Source organism: Gossypium hirsutum, chromosome D11 (assembly GCF_007990345.1).
Source record: "Gossypium hirsutum isolate 1008001.06 chromosome D11, Gossypium_hirsutum_v2.1, whole genome shotgun sequence".
Taxonomy (NCBI): domain Eukaryota; kingdom Viridiplantae; phylum Streptophyta; class Magnoliopsida; order Malvales; family Malvaceae; genus Gossypium; species Gossypium hirsutum.
In genome coordinates this window covers 19,645,780-19,659,744 of record NC_053447.1, presented here as the reverse complement: position 1 = coordinate 19,659,744, position 13,965 = coordinate 19,645,780, and the positions used below count along the sequence as shown (strand labels likewise).

Sequence of the window (13,965 nt, the reverse complement as noted above, 5' to 3'; positions counted from 1 at the left end):
TTTTAAGCATAGAAGACTTGTTTACGAGCTTGATTCGATTGAATTACGACATCCGAAAGCCCGTACGAACCATAGGAATAGTTAGGATACATATGTCATGACATAGGATTCCGATATGTGATATCGTGCAAGACTGCGTCTGGGACATTGGCATCGATTTGAGATTTACGTGTAAGACCATGCCTGGGACATTGGCATCATATATGATTTTGTGTAAGACATTGTATAGGACAATGGCATCGTTATTTGTTTACATGTAAGACCACGTCTGGGACGTTGGCATTGTACGAGCTTTTCGAGCTATCTGAGTATCCTTTTTTATTCTGAACGGGTCAATGGGAAATGGTACGACAAAACCGAATGTGAGTTCGAATTAAACGATTCAGGTATGTTTGAGTTATATGAAGTTTGGAAGTAAAGGTAAGTATTGTAGTATGATATGATAATGTGAACTAATTGTTTAAATGTGATTATATATATGTGTTCAAGATTGGGAGTATTCGGCCTACTTGTATGAATCATATATGTTCTTTGATAAACTATTTGCTTATGACTTACTAAGTGATTTAAGCTTACTGTGTGTTTGTACGTTCGTTGTTTTATAGATTTTGAAAGCTAGTTACAAGCTCAGGGATCGTCAAGGAATTTCGTCACACTATCGATCGCTATTTTAGTTTTTTAAAAGCTTGAATTATGAACCTATGGCATGTATAGGCTAGTATTTGTTTTGGTTGATTTTGAATTCGTTTATAAAGCCATGCGAAAATGGCTAAAGATGATGCTTATATTTATGCATTTTCAGTCATGGTATATGTGTGTGGTGTGTGTGGTATTTGATTTTGGTATTAAGTAATGATATATATGGTTTATGATTAGTTCACTTTGGTAAGTTTGATATATGATTGATGGATGTGTTTTGGCTGTGGATTGTTAATGATGCTAATGATAGTGAATTACGGTCATGTATTAGCTTAATTTGTAAATATGATGATGGTTTTAATCTAATTTGTGGCTCGGCAATGGTGATTTAATCATGTAGTTAATTGTTTAGTTATATGTTAATATTGAAATTGGTTGTATTCGTTATGTGTAGACTATGCTATACTATGGATATTTGACAACTTGATATGGTTACTTTGAGTCAATTTGAAATGGTATGCTTGCATTGGTGAAATGGTTTAGAAATGGTGAATAATGTGTATAAGTATATTCGGCTAAAGTATTAGACTCATATTAATGAGTATGTGATATGGTTTATGTTATGTATTGAAGTTATCTTAGATGACTGAATATAAAATAAGTGATGGTTATGTCGTTATTTTTTATTGGCTATTTAGGTGCGATTGGTGATGGCAAGTTATGCATATGTTTTTTTTAATGGCTTGGTTTGGTCATAAGAGATTTATCTTGTGGACCGAATATATGAATAATGAATCAGTTGAGCATATGTTATTTGGTTGGTTATAGATCATGTGAATTTGCTATACTTATGATATGATCATTTGTGGTTTGGCGATTTTGATTCGGTTTGTAGTGACAAGTATACACATATATTATGCTTGAACGTTTGGTCATATAGGTTCGGTTTTATATGGCTCTTTGGATGATAGAAAGAGTAATGTCTAGGCATGATTTGTTTTATTATTGGTACTTAAAGCATGTTTGGTCATGTTTTTATATCACCAGTGCCGCATAAATGAATGAAAAATTTAGTAGTGAAATATGGTCTGTTTGATGTTTAATTTGTACATGTCCAAAAGCTTTATAATAATAGGTTGATATTCAACTAATGGAATAGTTTTCTTGTTATATATTCTATATATGATATGTTTTAATATATTCTAGAATATTTTTTAACTATGAAATGTTATGATTGTTATGATTTTAAGACTCGATATTTGATTAAGTTACGAGCATCGATGTGGTTGAATTTTGAGTTGTGAAAAGAAATGATTATCTGTATGAACTGTGATATGCCTGGTAATGCCTCGTAACCCTAATTCAGCGACAGATACGGGTTAAGGGTGTTACACGAAAAGTGTGAGAATTTGACTACAGAAGTTGGTATGAACGAAGTTAAATCGGTGTTATTTTTCATGGAAGCCCTTAAAGCCCTAAAATTGAATGGCATCCATCCAATCTTTTTACAGTGACAAGGGCATACTGTTAAAGATACTCTCCTTCAATTTGTACGAGAGGTCTTTTCTATATGCAAGTTCGATGAAAACATTTTCAACGTATTTCTTATCCTTATCCCTAAGGCTATTAATGCTAATAACATGACTCTATTCCGCCCTATCAGTCTGTTTAACAACTCTTATAATGTGTTTTCTAATGTGTTGGTTAACAGATTACGTCCTATTTTGCAACGTGTTATTGGATCCTTTTAGAATAGTTTTTTGGCAGCACAAAATACTCTAGATAATATATTGATTACTTAAGAAGAGGTTCATTCGATGATGCGTTTGTAGGACAACAAGGGTCTATGATATTCAAAATTGATCTACACAAAGCATATGACAGTGTGAGTTGGAATTTTGTACAAGAGACTTTGTTGGATTTCAAAGTGTCTAGGGGTATTGTAAAACTCATAGTGTTTTTTTGTCTACTCGAGCAAAATAGCACCCATTTGGAATGGTCAATGACCAGATAAGTTTCAACATGTGAGGGGTTTGTATCAGTGAGACCCCCTTTCGACATATTTATTTATCCTTGTGATGGAAAAGTTGTCACATATGATAGTGAAACAGAAAGTCAGTTTTTCTTGGAAACCTTTCAAGATTTCTAGTCAATGATCGGTTGTGTCTCATCTATTCTTTATCAATGACTTGCTACTTTTTGCAAAGGTGAAACAAGTGCGAGTGGTAAAAGATTGTCTTCAAGAGTTTAGCTTAGCATCGGGTCTGATTGTTAATTTGGAAAAGTCTAAGATATTTATCTCACCTAATATCCGTTCAACAGTTTCATTAAGTCAAGTATGTGGCATTCCTCTAACTAATGACTTGGAAAAATATCTAAGGGTGCCCCTTATTCATAAAAGAGCTTCCAATGAGATGTACTGTTACATTATTGATTGGGTATGAAAAAACTCGATGATTGGAAAGGTAAATTTCTTTCGTTTGCTGGAAGAGGAATACTTATACAATCTACAATAAGTGTTATTCCGTTCTATACAATGTAATTAGTTATCCTACCTATCTCGATGTGTAATTAATTAGATCATATTAACAGTAATTTACTATTAAGAGAGTCTACCGAAACTTCAAGGAATCACATGGTGAATTGGTCATAAGTTTGTTGCTTAAAGGAGAAATGTATTTAGGGTTGTGACAAGCACGGCAAAATAATCTAGCCATGTTACCAAAGGTTGGTTGGAGTCTCTTTAACAAGTAGAATTCCTTGTTGTGTGATGTTTTCAAGAAGAAATATTTTCGTGGTGTTCATTTATAAAGGTGGAACAAAATTTGAATGCTTCTTCTACTTGGCGTGGGATGTGGAAAATGTAACCCGTTATCAAATCTGGTTACAAATAGAGAATAGGAGATGGTCAACATGTTTATTTTTTGAGTAGTTGGCGGGTGAACGAAGCTACTTTGTCGCGACAAAATTAAAATAATAAATGGGAACATCAAATAAATAAGGTCTTGAAGTATATTGTTAGTAATAGAAAATGTGATTTAGCTACGGTTGAAAGTGACCTTGGTTCAGCATCTTTATTAAAGATTTTTATTGTTCCTTTATCGATGGTCATTGAAAGTAATGGTCAATTCTAGGTAGGTTCTGCCTATAACATGCTAGTGTCACAGGCTGCAGTTCAAAGCCCTTGACCATCACACCAAATGTATCCGATGGAGGTCTCTTGTGTAGATGGGGATCATTTGGCCTGCAAGAACTGGCCCAATTCAGTAAGCTGTTGGACAAGCCTATCAGATTGAAGCCTGGTTGGCCCGAGAACAAAGATTTGTCAACTTAGGCTATTTTGGTGACTAATCTTAAAATATTGATAGAATCATATATTGTAAAGATTAGATTACATTTGATATGGCATATCTTGTAAATCCATAAAATCAAGGGATATAGTTAATCTCGTATGTCGATGTAAATGTATCTTGACCGTCGATTTTGGGGAGCTCAACTATAAATAGAGAGTCTCTCCCTCATTTGTACTCATTTCATTCATTGTTTCATTATTCTTTGTGAATATTAGAATATTGAGAGTATTTACTCAAACATCTTGTGTGCGTTCTTTCTATTGTTCTTTGTAGGCTTCTTTATGCATAAGTTTGCTTCCGCTCTATAAATTGGTGCCTTGGAGGAGTTCTTAAGGAATCTTCACTTGAGTAAAGGCTGACTTAGGCGAGTTTGGACGAGCGGATCACCTAAGGCCGCACGGATCGCGAAACGAAAGATCTAGCCTCATGACAAGTGGTATCCGAGCACTACACCAAAACAGGCTTTTAGCGGCATCTTTAGTGGCGTTTGGACAAAAAAACGTCGCTAAAAATCGAGCATTAGTTGCGCTTTTCATAAAACGCCACTAAAGATCGAGCATTAGCGGCGCTTTTAGGAAGCGCCACTAAAAATGAGAATTAGCGGCGTTTTTTAGAAAAACACCGCAAAAATCTAAGCCCAACGGCATCGTTTTTTAACCTTTTGGGGATTTAGTGGCGTTTTTGAAAAAGCGCCGCTAATGCTCGGGGCTTTAGCGGCGTTTTCCAAGAAGCGCCGCTAATGCTCAGAGCTTTAGCGGCATTTTGAAAAAGCGCCGCAAAAACATTTTATCTGTCTATTTACTATTTAATTTATTTTTTTATATTGATTAAAATTCAATTTATTTTTAATTGAATATTTCTTAAAATTGGATAAATAGAAAAATTAAAATACTATTATCTAAAATAAAAAACATAGAAAAATATTTGTTAAAAATAGAAAAATTAAAATACTATTATTTAAAATAATTTTAAAATTTTTTGGGTACATGACTGATTGATTTTTAATTTATATATTAAATAATTTCATATATAATTACAAAAGATACGATAGTATTAATTTTAAAATATTTAATTAATTATCATTATAGTTTAGGGTTTAATATATATGGTTTAAGGTGTATGGTTTAGGGTATAGGGTTAATTTAAGATTTAAGGCCGGTTTAGGAGTTACAATTTTAAGATTTATAGATTATGGAATTAGGGATTATGGATTAGGGATTCTGGTTTATAGGTTGTGATTTAGGGGTTGGGGGTTAGAGATTAAGAGTTAGGGTATATTTAGGGTTTATGGATTTTGTGTCAAGTCAGGGCTTAGGGTTTAGGTTAATTAGTATGTTTTAATCTATATTAAATAAGGTTTAGGGGTTAGAGGTTAGGGGTTAGGGATTCGAGATAGGGTTTAAGGTTTAGATTAATTAGTATTTTTTAATTTATATATTAAATAAGGTTTAGGGGTTAATAGTTAGGGGTTAGGGGTTAGGGATTAGAGGGCAATAGTTAGTGATTTAGAGTTTAGAGATTAAGGGTTGAGTTAGGGTTTAAGGTTTAGATTAATTAGTATTTTTTTAATTTTAATTTTAATTAAGTTTTTATATAACTGTAAAAGATGGGTTAGGGGTTAAGCATTATGGGTTTAGGGTTTAGGGATTTTAAGGTCGAATCAAGGTTTTGGGTTTAGATTAATTAGTTTTTTTAAAATATATTTTAAAAAATTTAATCTAAACCATTTGATATATTTAGATATTAGTTTAAATAGAATTAATAAATAAATTAAAAAAGTATTGATATATATATGGATGGATATATATATTTAGGTACGTATAATTAGTTATTTTGGATATATAGGACCAAATTATAAGAAATGAAATAAAAATACAAACACAAAAGACAAAAGACAAAAAAACCTAAAATTTATAATTTTATATAATTCTTATATTTTAGAAATGAAATAAATTAAATTTTTGTGGCGTTTTTTACAAAAAAACGCCAGAACTATGCATTAAAGCTTAATAAAACGGCACCGTTTATGATTAGAACTTTAATTTTTAGTGGCGTTTTTAGAAAAGACGCCGCAAAAGATAAGCAATAGTGGCATTTTTTTTATAAAAACGCCACAAAAAATTATTTTATTTATAAAATCACGCCTTTTTAGGCTATTTTACCAAAAAAAGCCATTTTTTTAAAAAATTTACTGAAATGGGCCGACTTTTTGATTATTTACCGGAATAGGCCATTTTCCGTAAAATCGCGTCCACGTCAGCGCGATGTCAGGGTACGTGTCAGACATCGCGTCCATGTCAGCGCGATTTGTTGACGTGGAAGGAAATCGCGCCCCCTAGGACGCGATTTGCTGATGTGGCATGAACAGTGTGTTTTTAGCTTGGAAAACTTTGAAAGGCCATAACTTTTGGCTCGGTTGTCCGATTGAGACGAATTTTTTTTTGATTTCAAATAAATTTTCGAGATATACGCACTGGAAAACTTCTTAGAGATGAATAAGGACTAATTTGTAAAGTATAATTTAATAGTTACGAGTATAGGGACTAAAGTGTAATTATTTCAAAATTAGCATGAAATTTTTGTATTTAAGAATATTTGAATGTTATGGAAGGATGAAATTGAATTTTAATTGAAAAAAGAAGCTTAGATTTGAAAATATGACTATTTAGGTTTTAGGGACTAAATTGAATAAAATAGAAAATTTTAGAGAACTTCTCAAAAGTGGAATGAGCTGACTTATACCTATAACATGATGATATAAGACAATTTTGTAAAAAAATATCCGGTGTTTACTTCAAATAAATGAGGAAAATAATGATTTGAATGTTTCAAAATTCAATTTTAAACCGAAAAAATCAAAATTTAGGGGAAAAAATGATCTTTTTTGATGAAAACTTCGGAAAACCCCCTTTGGCGGTTTTCCAGCGCGTAGATCTCGAAATTTTATTCGAAATAAAAAAATTCGTCTCAATCGGACAACCGAGTCAAAAGTTATGGCCTTTCAAAGTTTTCCAAGCTAAAAACACACTGTTCATGCCACGTCAGCAAATCGCGTCCTAGGGGGCGCGATTTCCTTCCACGTCAGCAAATCGAGTTGACGTGGACGCGATGTCTGACACGTACCCTGACATTGCGCTGACGTGGACGCGATTTCACGAAAAATGGTCTATTCCGGTAAATAATCAAAAAGTCGGCCCATTTCGATAATTTTTTTTAAAAAAAAGGGCTTTTATTAGTGATTTCCCCGCATTTTTATCCAAATCTTCCCCGCTGAAACCCCTAATTTTTCCCCTCTTCTTCGCGGTGTATGAGGATTTCGCTTCTTCACCCTTTTCAAACTCATTTCTTTCTCCTTTCGTTCTTTTTCTGGGTTCTTCTTTCTCTCTCTCCAAAGTTCTTCGATCCTTTCCGTCTCCAAAGCTCTCCAAAGTTAGCTGCATACGATTTGATTAGAAACTGGATATTGCAAGGTTCTCCAAAGTTAAATAAATTTATATTTAATTTCTCTAAAAAAAGATTATTACCATTTTCCCCAAGCTCTTTCTCTCCCTAACAAAAAGGGGTCGTTTATCTTGTTTCGTTTTAGTTTTTTAGGGTTTCATTTAATCAAAGGCCGTTGAAGGAGGACGATTTAATGGAGGCGGCAACGGCGCAAGGGATGGACCCAGCGGTACTAGACAATATAATCAGACGGCCGACGGAAGTCCGGTCAGCCAAGCTAGTGAAACAAGTGCAATTATCTGAATCTGAGATCAAACAGCTTTGTGTTGCTTCGAAAGATATCTTCGTTCAACAACCTAATTTGCTTGAACTCGAAGCACCCATCAAAATTTGCGGTAAAGTTTTTGGGCTTTTTTTTAATTTTTAGCTTTATGTTTCGTTGGGGATTGTTATTAGAAAATATTCTGTGGGTTTTAAAGGAAAGCTGAGGATTTAACATGTATTAAATAGGTCGTGATAGATTCGGTAAAGGTTGTAGTTTTGTAAGTGTTAAATAAATAATTTTTTAGGGAATAAGATTGATAAATGAAGCAAATAAAATCATATATATGACGTGTTTGAATATGATTGTAAACTCGAATGAATAGAAATGGGGATATCATTCAAATGGGACTTAATAGTAGTACCATCATTTTCCTGTATCTTAATTGTAAAATTTTTGTTTGTGTTTTTAGGTGACATACATGGGCAATATAGTGACTTACTAAGGCTGTTCGAGTATGGGGGTTTTCCTCCTCATGCTAATTATTTTCTGGTTCAGTAGCAACAAATGATGCCAATGTGGCTGAGATTGGTGCGGTGAAGATTGCTCTGTAAGTATTTTTTAGCTATGAACTGGAAGATTAATGATTCTTTATTTATTGAACTTGGTTCTTTATTTATGTCCCAAAAAACATCTCTATTGGCCTGCTCAAATTTCACTATCTTTTCTATTCAAATTTTGGATGAGTGCCCTCGTACAGGGACAATGATTGTTCACTGGATAAAAAAGGTAGGTGACATGAATGGTTTGTATAATATTTTTTACTGATTTTTTTGGAGTAATAAGCTTTAAAGCATTTAAGATACCTTTTTATTTTAATATTCCCATTGATTTGCTAGATACCTTTTTAATATAATATTTCAATTGAAGCTATTGAAGAGAAAAGAAAGTTATACAATTCTCAGATAACATCGTTATCAGAAAAATTGTCTGAGGTAAGAGTCTTATGTTTATCATTCGAGATTTTAGAACTTTAATTGAATTATTGAAAGTGGCTTAATTTTTAATTTTGCAAGTTTTTGTTGATCATCAATTTATTTATTTTTTGTGTGTAGTATTTTTCTATATTTTTTTTATCTTTCATCATGTTATCCCTTGCACCACAGTTAACAAATTGTTGTGGAATTTGTGATTTGCCATATCTTTTTCGATCTCATTTTGTGTCTTCCATAACTGGAATTGTTATAATACTTCTTATCTTGTGTGGAAGACTGCTAAGGTCTCAGTCTCTTTAATTCGTTATCTTATTTGATCAGGTGCTATTAACAGATTCACAGAATATCAAGGTCACTCACTCACTCTCTCATATGTGATTCTATAGTTTGAATCTGGTGACTCATAATCTTGTGTGCTCTTTGAACAGGAAGTTCTTCTCTTCCCAACCATGAAATCTCAGGATGAACCATCCACTAAAGGTTAATTATTTCCATTTCACACCTTCCATTTCCCCTCATTTCTTGATTCTTTTTGAACTCCGAGTTTGAATCTTGAAATATTGTTTGGGTTTCATGTGTGGCTTGACCAGTGGCATACAATATTCTACTAGTACTGCACATGCAATATCTACAAAGCTGGCTCCTATATTTTTTGCTTTGTCTGAGTCTGATTATTTTTCATGTTTTATTGAATTTCTAGCATAACACGTGATAGTTTCATTGTTTTAGCAGCTCCAGCAACTTAGGGAGTTGAACCTGCCGAAATCTAACTCATCACCTTGATCTACTATGTTTGCTGTAAACCAGTGGTGAGATCTGTCAAGTTTTTGGCGTCGATTTTGTCTTGAAAGAATATTGCAGTTGACATTCAACCCTCTTATGTATTTGCTAGTATAGATGGGTGTTTTGTCATACACGCTAGAAGTCACGTCACCTCTATCCATTGTTTATGATTACCTTAAGTGAATATAATATAGTCATGTCTCATGTGGAATGGAACCAAAATTGAATTCAAAATTATGTGGAGGTATTGTCAGGCATTTTTCTTAGTTAAGTTGCAGCAAATATTTTCTGCTATTGGGATGTGATTTAGAATGGAAATTTCTTTTTAGAATTTTATTTGGCTATTACGCTTGTTTTGCTGTCTAACGAGAAGGAAGAGAGTATTTTAGAAAACATTGAAAAGAATTTAATCTCCCCTATTCTTATTGAAAATGACCTTGATATTCTGTGAATCTGTTAATAGCATAGCTAGCCTAAAAGTTTAAGTTATTATATTAGTGCCTTTATTTTGTTGTTTTTGGTTCTAATGTCCACTTTTGCCCTTAGCTGTCTTTATAGTTTTATGATCTATTAGTTCCTCTATTTTTTATATGATAAGAGTTGCCACATGATTTGCTATCTTGCGTCTATGGGATTTCAAGAAAAATATGTTGTTGAATGTACTTGCTCTTTTAGGTTCGTACTTTATTATTATTGTTATGCTTTTTATTCCGACTCTTTATGATTTAAGTACCAGTGTCCGGAACCCATGGATGTGGGAGAACTTGGAAAAAAATTAAACATACTCATCTCCGATATGCCTTCATACCCGTATCTGACATGTCTTTATACTGACACCTAACACTTATACCTAAGTCCAAGTAACATGGTTCTTTTCTTTTTCAAGTTCTAAATTGTTTAACAATAGGTTCTTTGTTTTCTTAAGCAGGGATGATGAAGATGATTTTGTTGCCAAGATGAAGGCAGCTGAGGAAGCCTTGGAAGCAAAACAAAAAGTAACAAATATCGGCTACCTGTTCTTTTTCTTTTTATCATGTTTTATAATTTTGTGCCAAATTGTTCTTGGTACACTGAAGATATTTATGGAAAATTACCCTATGATTCTATTGTATTTATACTGCATGGCTGCACCATGTATTTCTTAACTAGTTTGATAAATTTTATGTGTGGTGTTTAATTTTTCGTTACTGTCTGTGTAACTTGCAGCAAAAACCTACATTTGATCTATCTTTCCATTGTTTATTTTAGTTTTGATTCTAAATTTTTATTTTTACTTTAATATTTACGACAATTTGAGTTCTAACTTTTGAATTTTAATTGTGTTATTAATTTATTATTTTAAATACTAAAACTAAATTCATTAATTTTTATATTTAATTTTAAAGTTAAAATTTTCATAAAAAATTTAATTTAAATAATATTTTTTATTTATCCTTAAAAAGTATATTTAAAGTTCAACTTTAAAAAATAAAACATAATACAATATTTATCATAAAAATAAATATTATTTGATTAAAATAATTTTTTTAAAAGATTATGTTTTTAGCGGCGTTTTTGCGAGAAGCGCCGCAAAAGGTTTGTTCTTTAGCGGCGTTTGTGGGCAAAACACAGCTAAAGGTCTTGGTCTTTTGTGGCGTTTGTGGGAAAAGCGCCACTAAAGTCTTGGTCTTTAACGGCGTTTGTTGAAAAGCGCCGCTAAAGTTCTTGATCTTTAGCGGCGTTTTTTTCTAGTTAGCGACGCGATCTTTAGCGGCATTTTTTTCGACGCTTCTAAAAGCGCCGCAAATACTTCTAAAGGCCTAAAAAAGTGCCACCAAAAGCCTGTTTTGGTGTAGTGGAGCTATTGGTTCGAATGCACCGTTAGGATGTCAAAAGAAGAGTTCGAACAAAGGTGGGCGAGAAAGTCTTTGAGAGAGATGCTGTTGGCAGTAGAGGAACGTGTGGGTAAACTCAAGGGATCCATGGAGGACGTAAATGAGGCACTCGATGGGGTCGAGGATCGCATAGACAACTTGAAAAAGCAGTCCAGAGACTATGTAAATATGTCTCTTGATTCCACCATGGATAAGGTAAATGAGTTGTTTAATTCACACAGGGATAAGCTGACAGAGAGGAACTATGCTCTCGAAGCCATGGTGATGGCTTTGAAGGAGGAAACAATGGTCACGACGATGGCTTTGAGCACAAGAATAGAGGAGCTCGAGGCAGAGCTGGCCTTATGCCGAGCATGTAACAACTCGATAGTTAGAGGTATCGAAAAGTGTATTCCTTAGACTTCATTCCCGTAAATCGGACTAATAAATATTTACGAAGATAGTTGTGTAGTTAATTAGGTCTTGGTTAAGAGAATTTGCTTGAATTAAGAGTAATTAGGTAAAATGACTAAATTGTATATAGGTAAAAGTTAAATTAAAGATTAAAAAATTAAAGGGACCAAAGAAGAAAGTATGCTATTGCTTATATAAGAGGCGACATAAGATAAATATTTATAAGTTTATTATATATATTATTAATATATATATTCTTAATGATTAAGTATATATATTATATATATTATATTATATAATAAAAAACAAATAAAGAAATAAAAAGAAATAGAAAGAACAAACGAAAAAGAAAGAAACAGAAAGGAAAGGAAAGAAAGAGAAAGAAAGGTTAGGGTTTCAAAGTTCCAAGTTCAATTAGTTAGTCAATTTAGTCCACTTTCTCGTAATTTTTATGTTTTCGAAATCCCGGTATTAAATACTACCCAACCCATATCAAAATTTTAGAAATTATTGAGTTTTTAAGTGTTGTCTATGTTGAATAATTTTAGTATTAGGGATTAAATTGATAGATTTTTAAGTTAGAAATGAAAAAGGATTGAATTGTAGAATAAATTGTAAATTTTGAGTAATAAGGACTAAATTGTGAAATTTTTGAAATTTAGGAATTTAAGTGAAAATAGGGAGTTAAATTTAGTTCAAAGTAGAATTTGTATGAAAATATAAGATTAATTGTGAAGAAATAAAATTAGTCTCGATTTAGGGACTAAATTGAAATTTAGGCAATATTTTAGTAAAAATTGAAATATTCAATATGAAATTGAATTGTATTATATTGATGATTTTTAATTGTTTTAATTTTGTAGCTAAAGTCGTACCGAAACCCTCGACTAAAAAGGGAAAAGATAAAGTCGACGAGGAATAGCTCAAAATTTTCGGTTTATATTTCTCTAATCCGAAGCTAGTTATTAATTGTTGTAATTTTTATTTAATGTATATGGTAGGTGTTGAGGTGAGAATGATTGTGTTTTGCAATTGAAATGGATTGATTTAGTATGTGATGAATTTATTAAATTTATATTGATTGAATTGGTATATATATTGAATATATTGATTATTTGAATTGAAATGAATATTGGTTGTATTTGAAAAGTGAATTGGAACCCTATTAACTATATCGGGCTAAGCCGGATATAGATGACATGCCATAGGATTGGAAGAGTTCAAGGATTTCCTCGACTTCGAGTCGATGAGACACTGGGTGTCAAATTATTACTTCGGATATATTCGATGAGGCATTGGGTGCCAATTTACTTCGATTTAGTCGATGAGACACTAGGTATCAAATTCTTACTTCGAAATATCTGATAAGGCACTGGGTGCCAAATTGGTGTATTGGTTGGATCTGTGTATTCGTCCAAGTTCGAGTTGTGTTAATAGGGGTAAATAAATAATAAAGTTCTATAATTGATATTGAAATGGCATGGTATGAGAAAAGGAAATGATGTAGTGAATTGAAAATAGAATGTGAAATATGTTGGCAATACATGAAATATATGAGTTATATACTCATGAATTGAGTATGGTATGGAATGATGTATTCATGAATTGAGTATTGCATAACTGATGCCATTGTACGAATAAATATAGTTTGATATGTGAATAACCATTTATATAGCAATTGTGTGAATTAGGATATTATTTAATAAATGAAAAATGATAGTTATAATACTAGACATTAATATGTCCTTATAATTTAATGGTGTCTATTATAGTCTCTTGTCTTTAAATGTTCGGATTATAGAAATACCACTAATTTTTTACTCAGCATACAGTTTTGTTTTCCGTGCACAGATTAGGTACAACGATTTTGAAGAGTTGTAATTGAGGTTGTGAGCATCCATCTCATCACGTTTACAAATGTCAATAGGGTATGTTTCAAAATTTTTAATAGAATGGTATGTACTTAGGAAGATCAAGTATGTTCCAAGTAGTAGGGACTAAAATATAAGTTATAATAATTTATTTTTTTTAATGTTCAAATATATTAGTGATTAGTCAAAATCACTTTGGCACCAAATATAATATTCCTATATCAGGTTCCTTTGGTCGAACCGGGTATAGGGGTGTTACAGAGTAGCTGTGGGGAAATGAGTGTCAAGTGCAACACTTAGTTATTAGGATGTCCCGAAGCTGAAAGAGTTTGTGGGGATAAGGTCTGCATGCGA

General features: G+C 32.4%; 1 non-coding gene across 8 annotated transcripts; it reads left to right on the top strand.

The window, feature by feature from the left end:
* Positions 1–7,238: 7,238 nt before the first annotated feature.
* On the top strand, positions 7,239–10,660 carry LOC107912875 (uncharacterized). Of its 8 annotated transcripts, XR_001688333.2 has the most exons (6): positions 7,243–7,462; positions 7,579–7,828; positions 8,168–8,690; positions 9,012–9,041; positions 9,119–9,170; positions 10,402–10,660. It is a non-coding gene; the product is annotated as an uncharacterized protein (transcript). The 8 variants fall into 8 exon arrangements; XR_001688328.2 differs by having other exon boundaries at positions 7,239–7,462; positions 8,168–9,041; XR_001688330.2 differs by having other exon boundaries at positions 7,257–7,462; positions 8,168–9,041; positions 9,423–10,660.
* Positions 10,661–13,965: the final 3,305 nt, after the last annotated feature.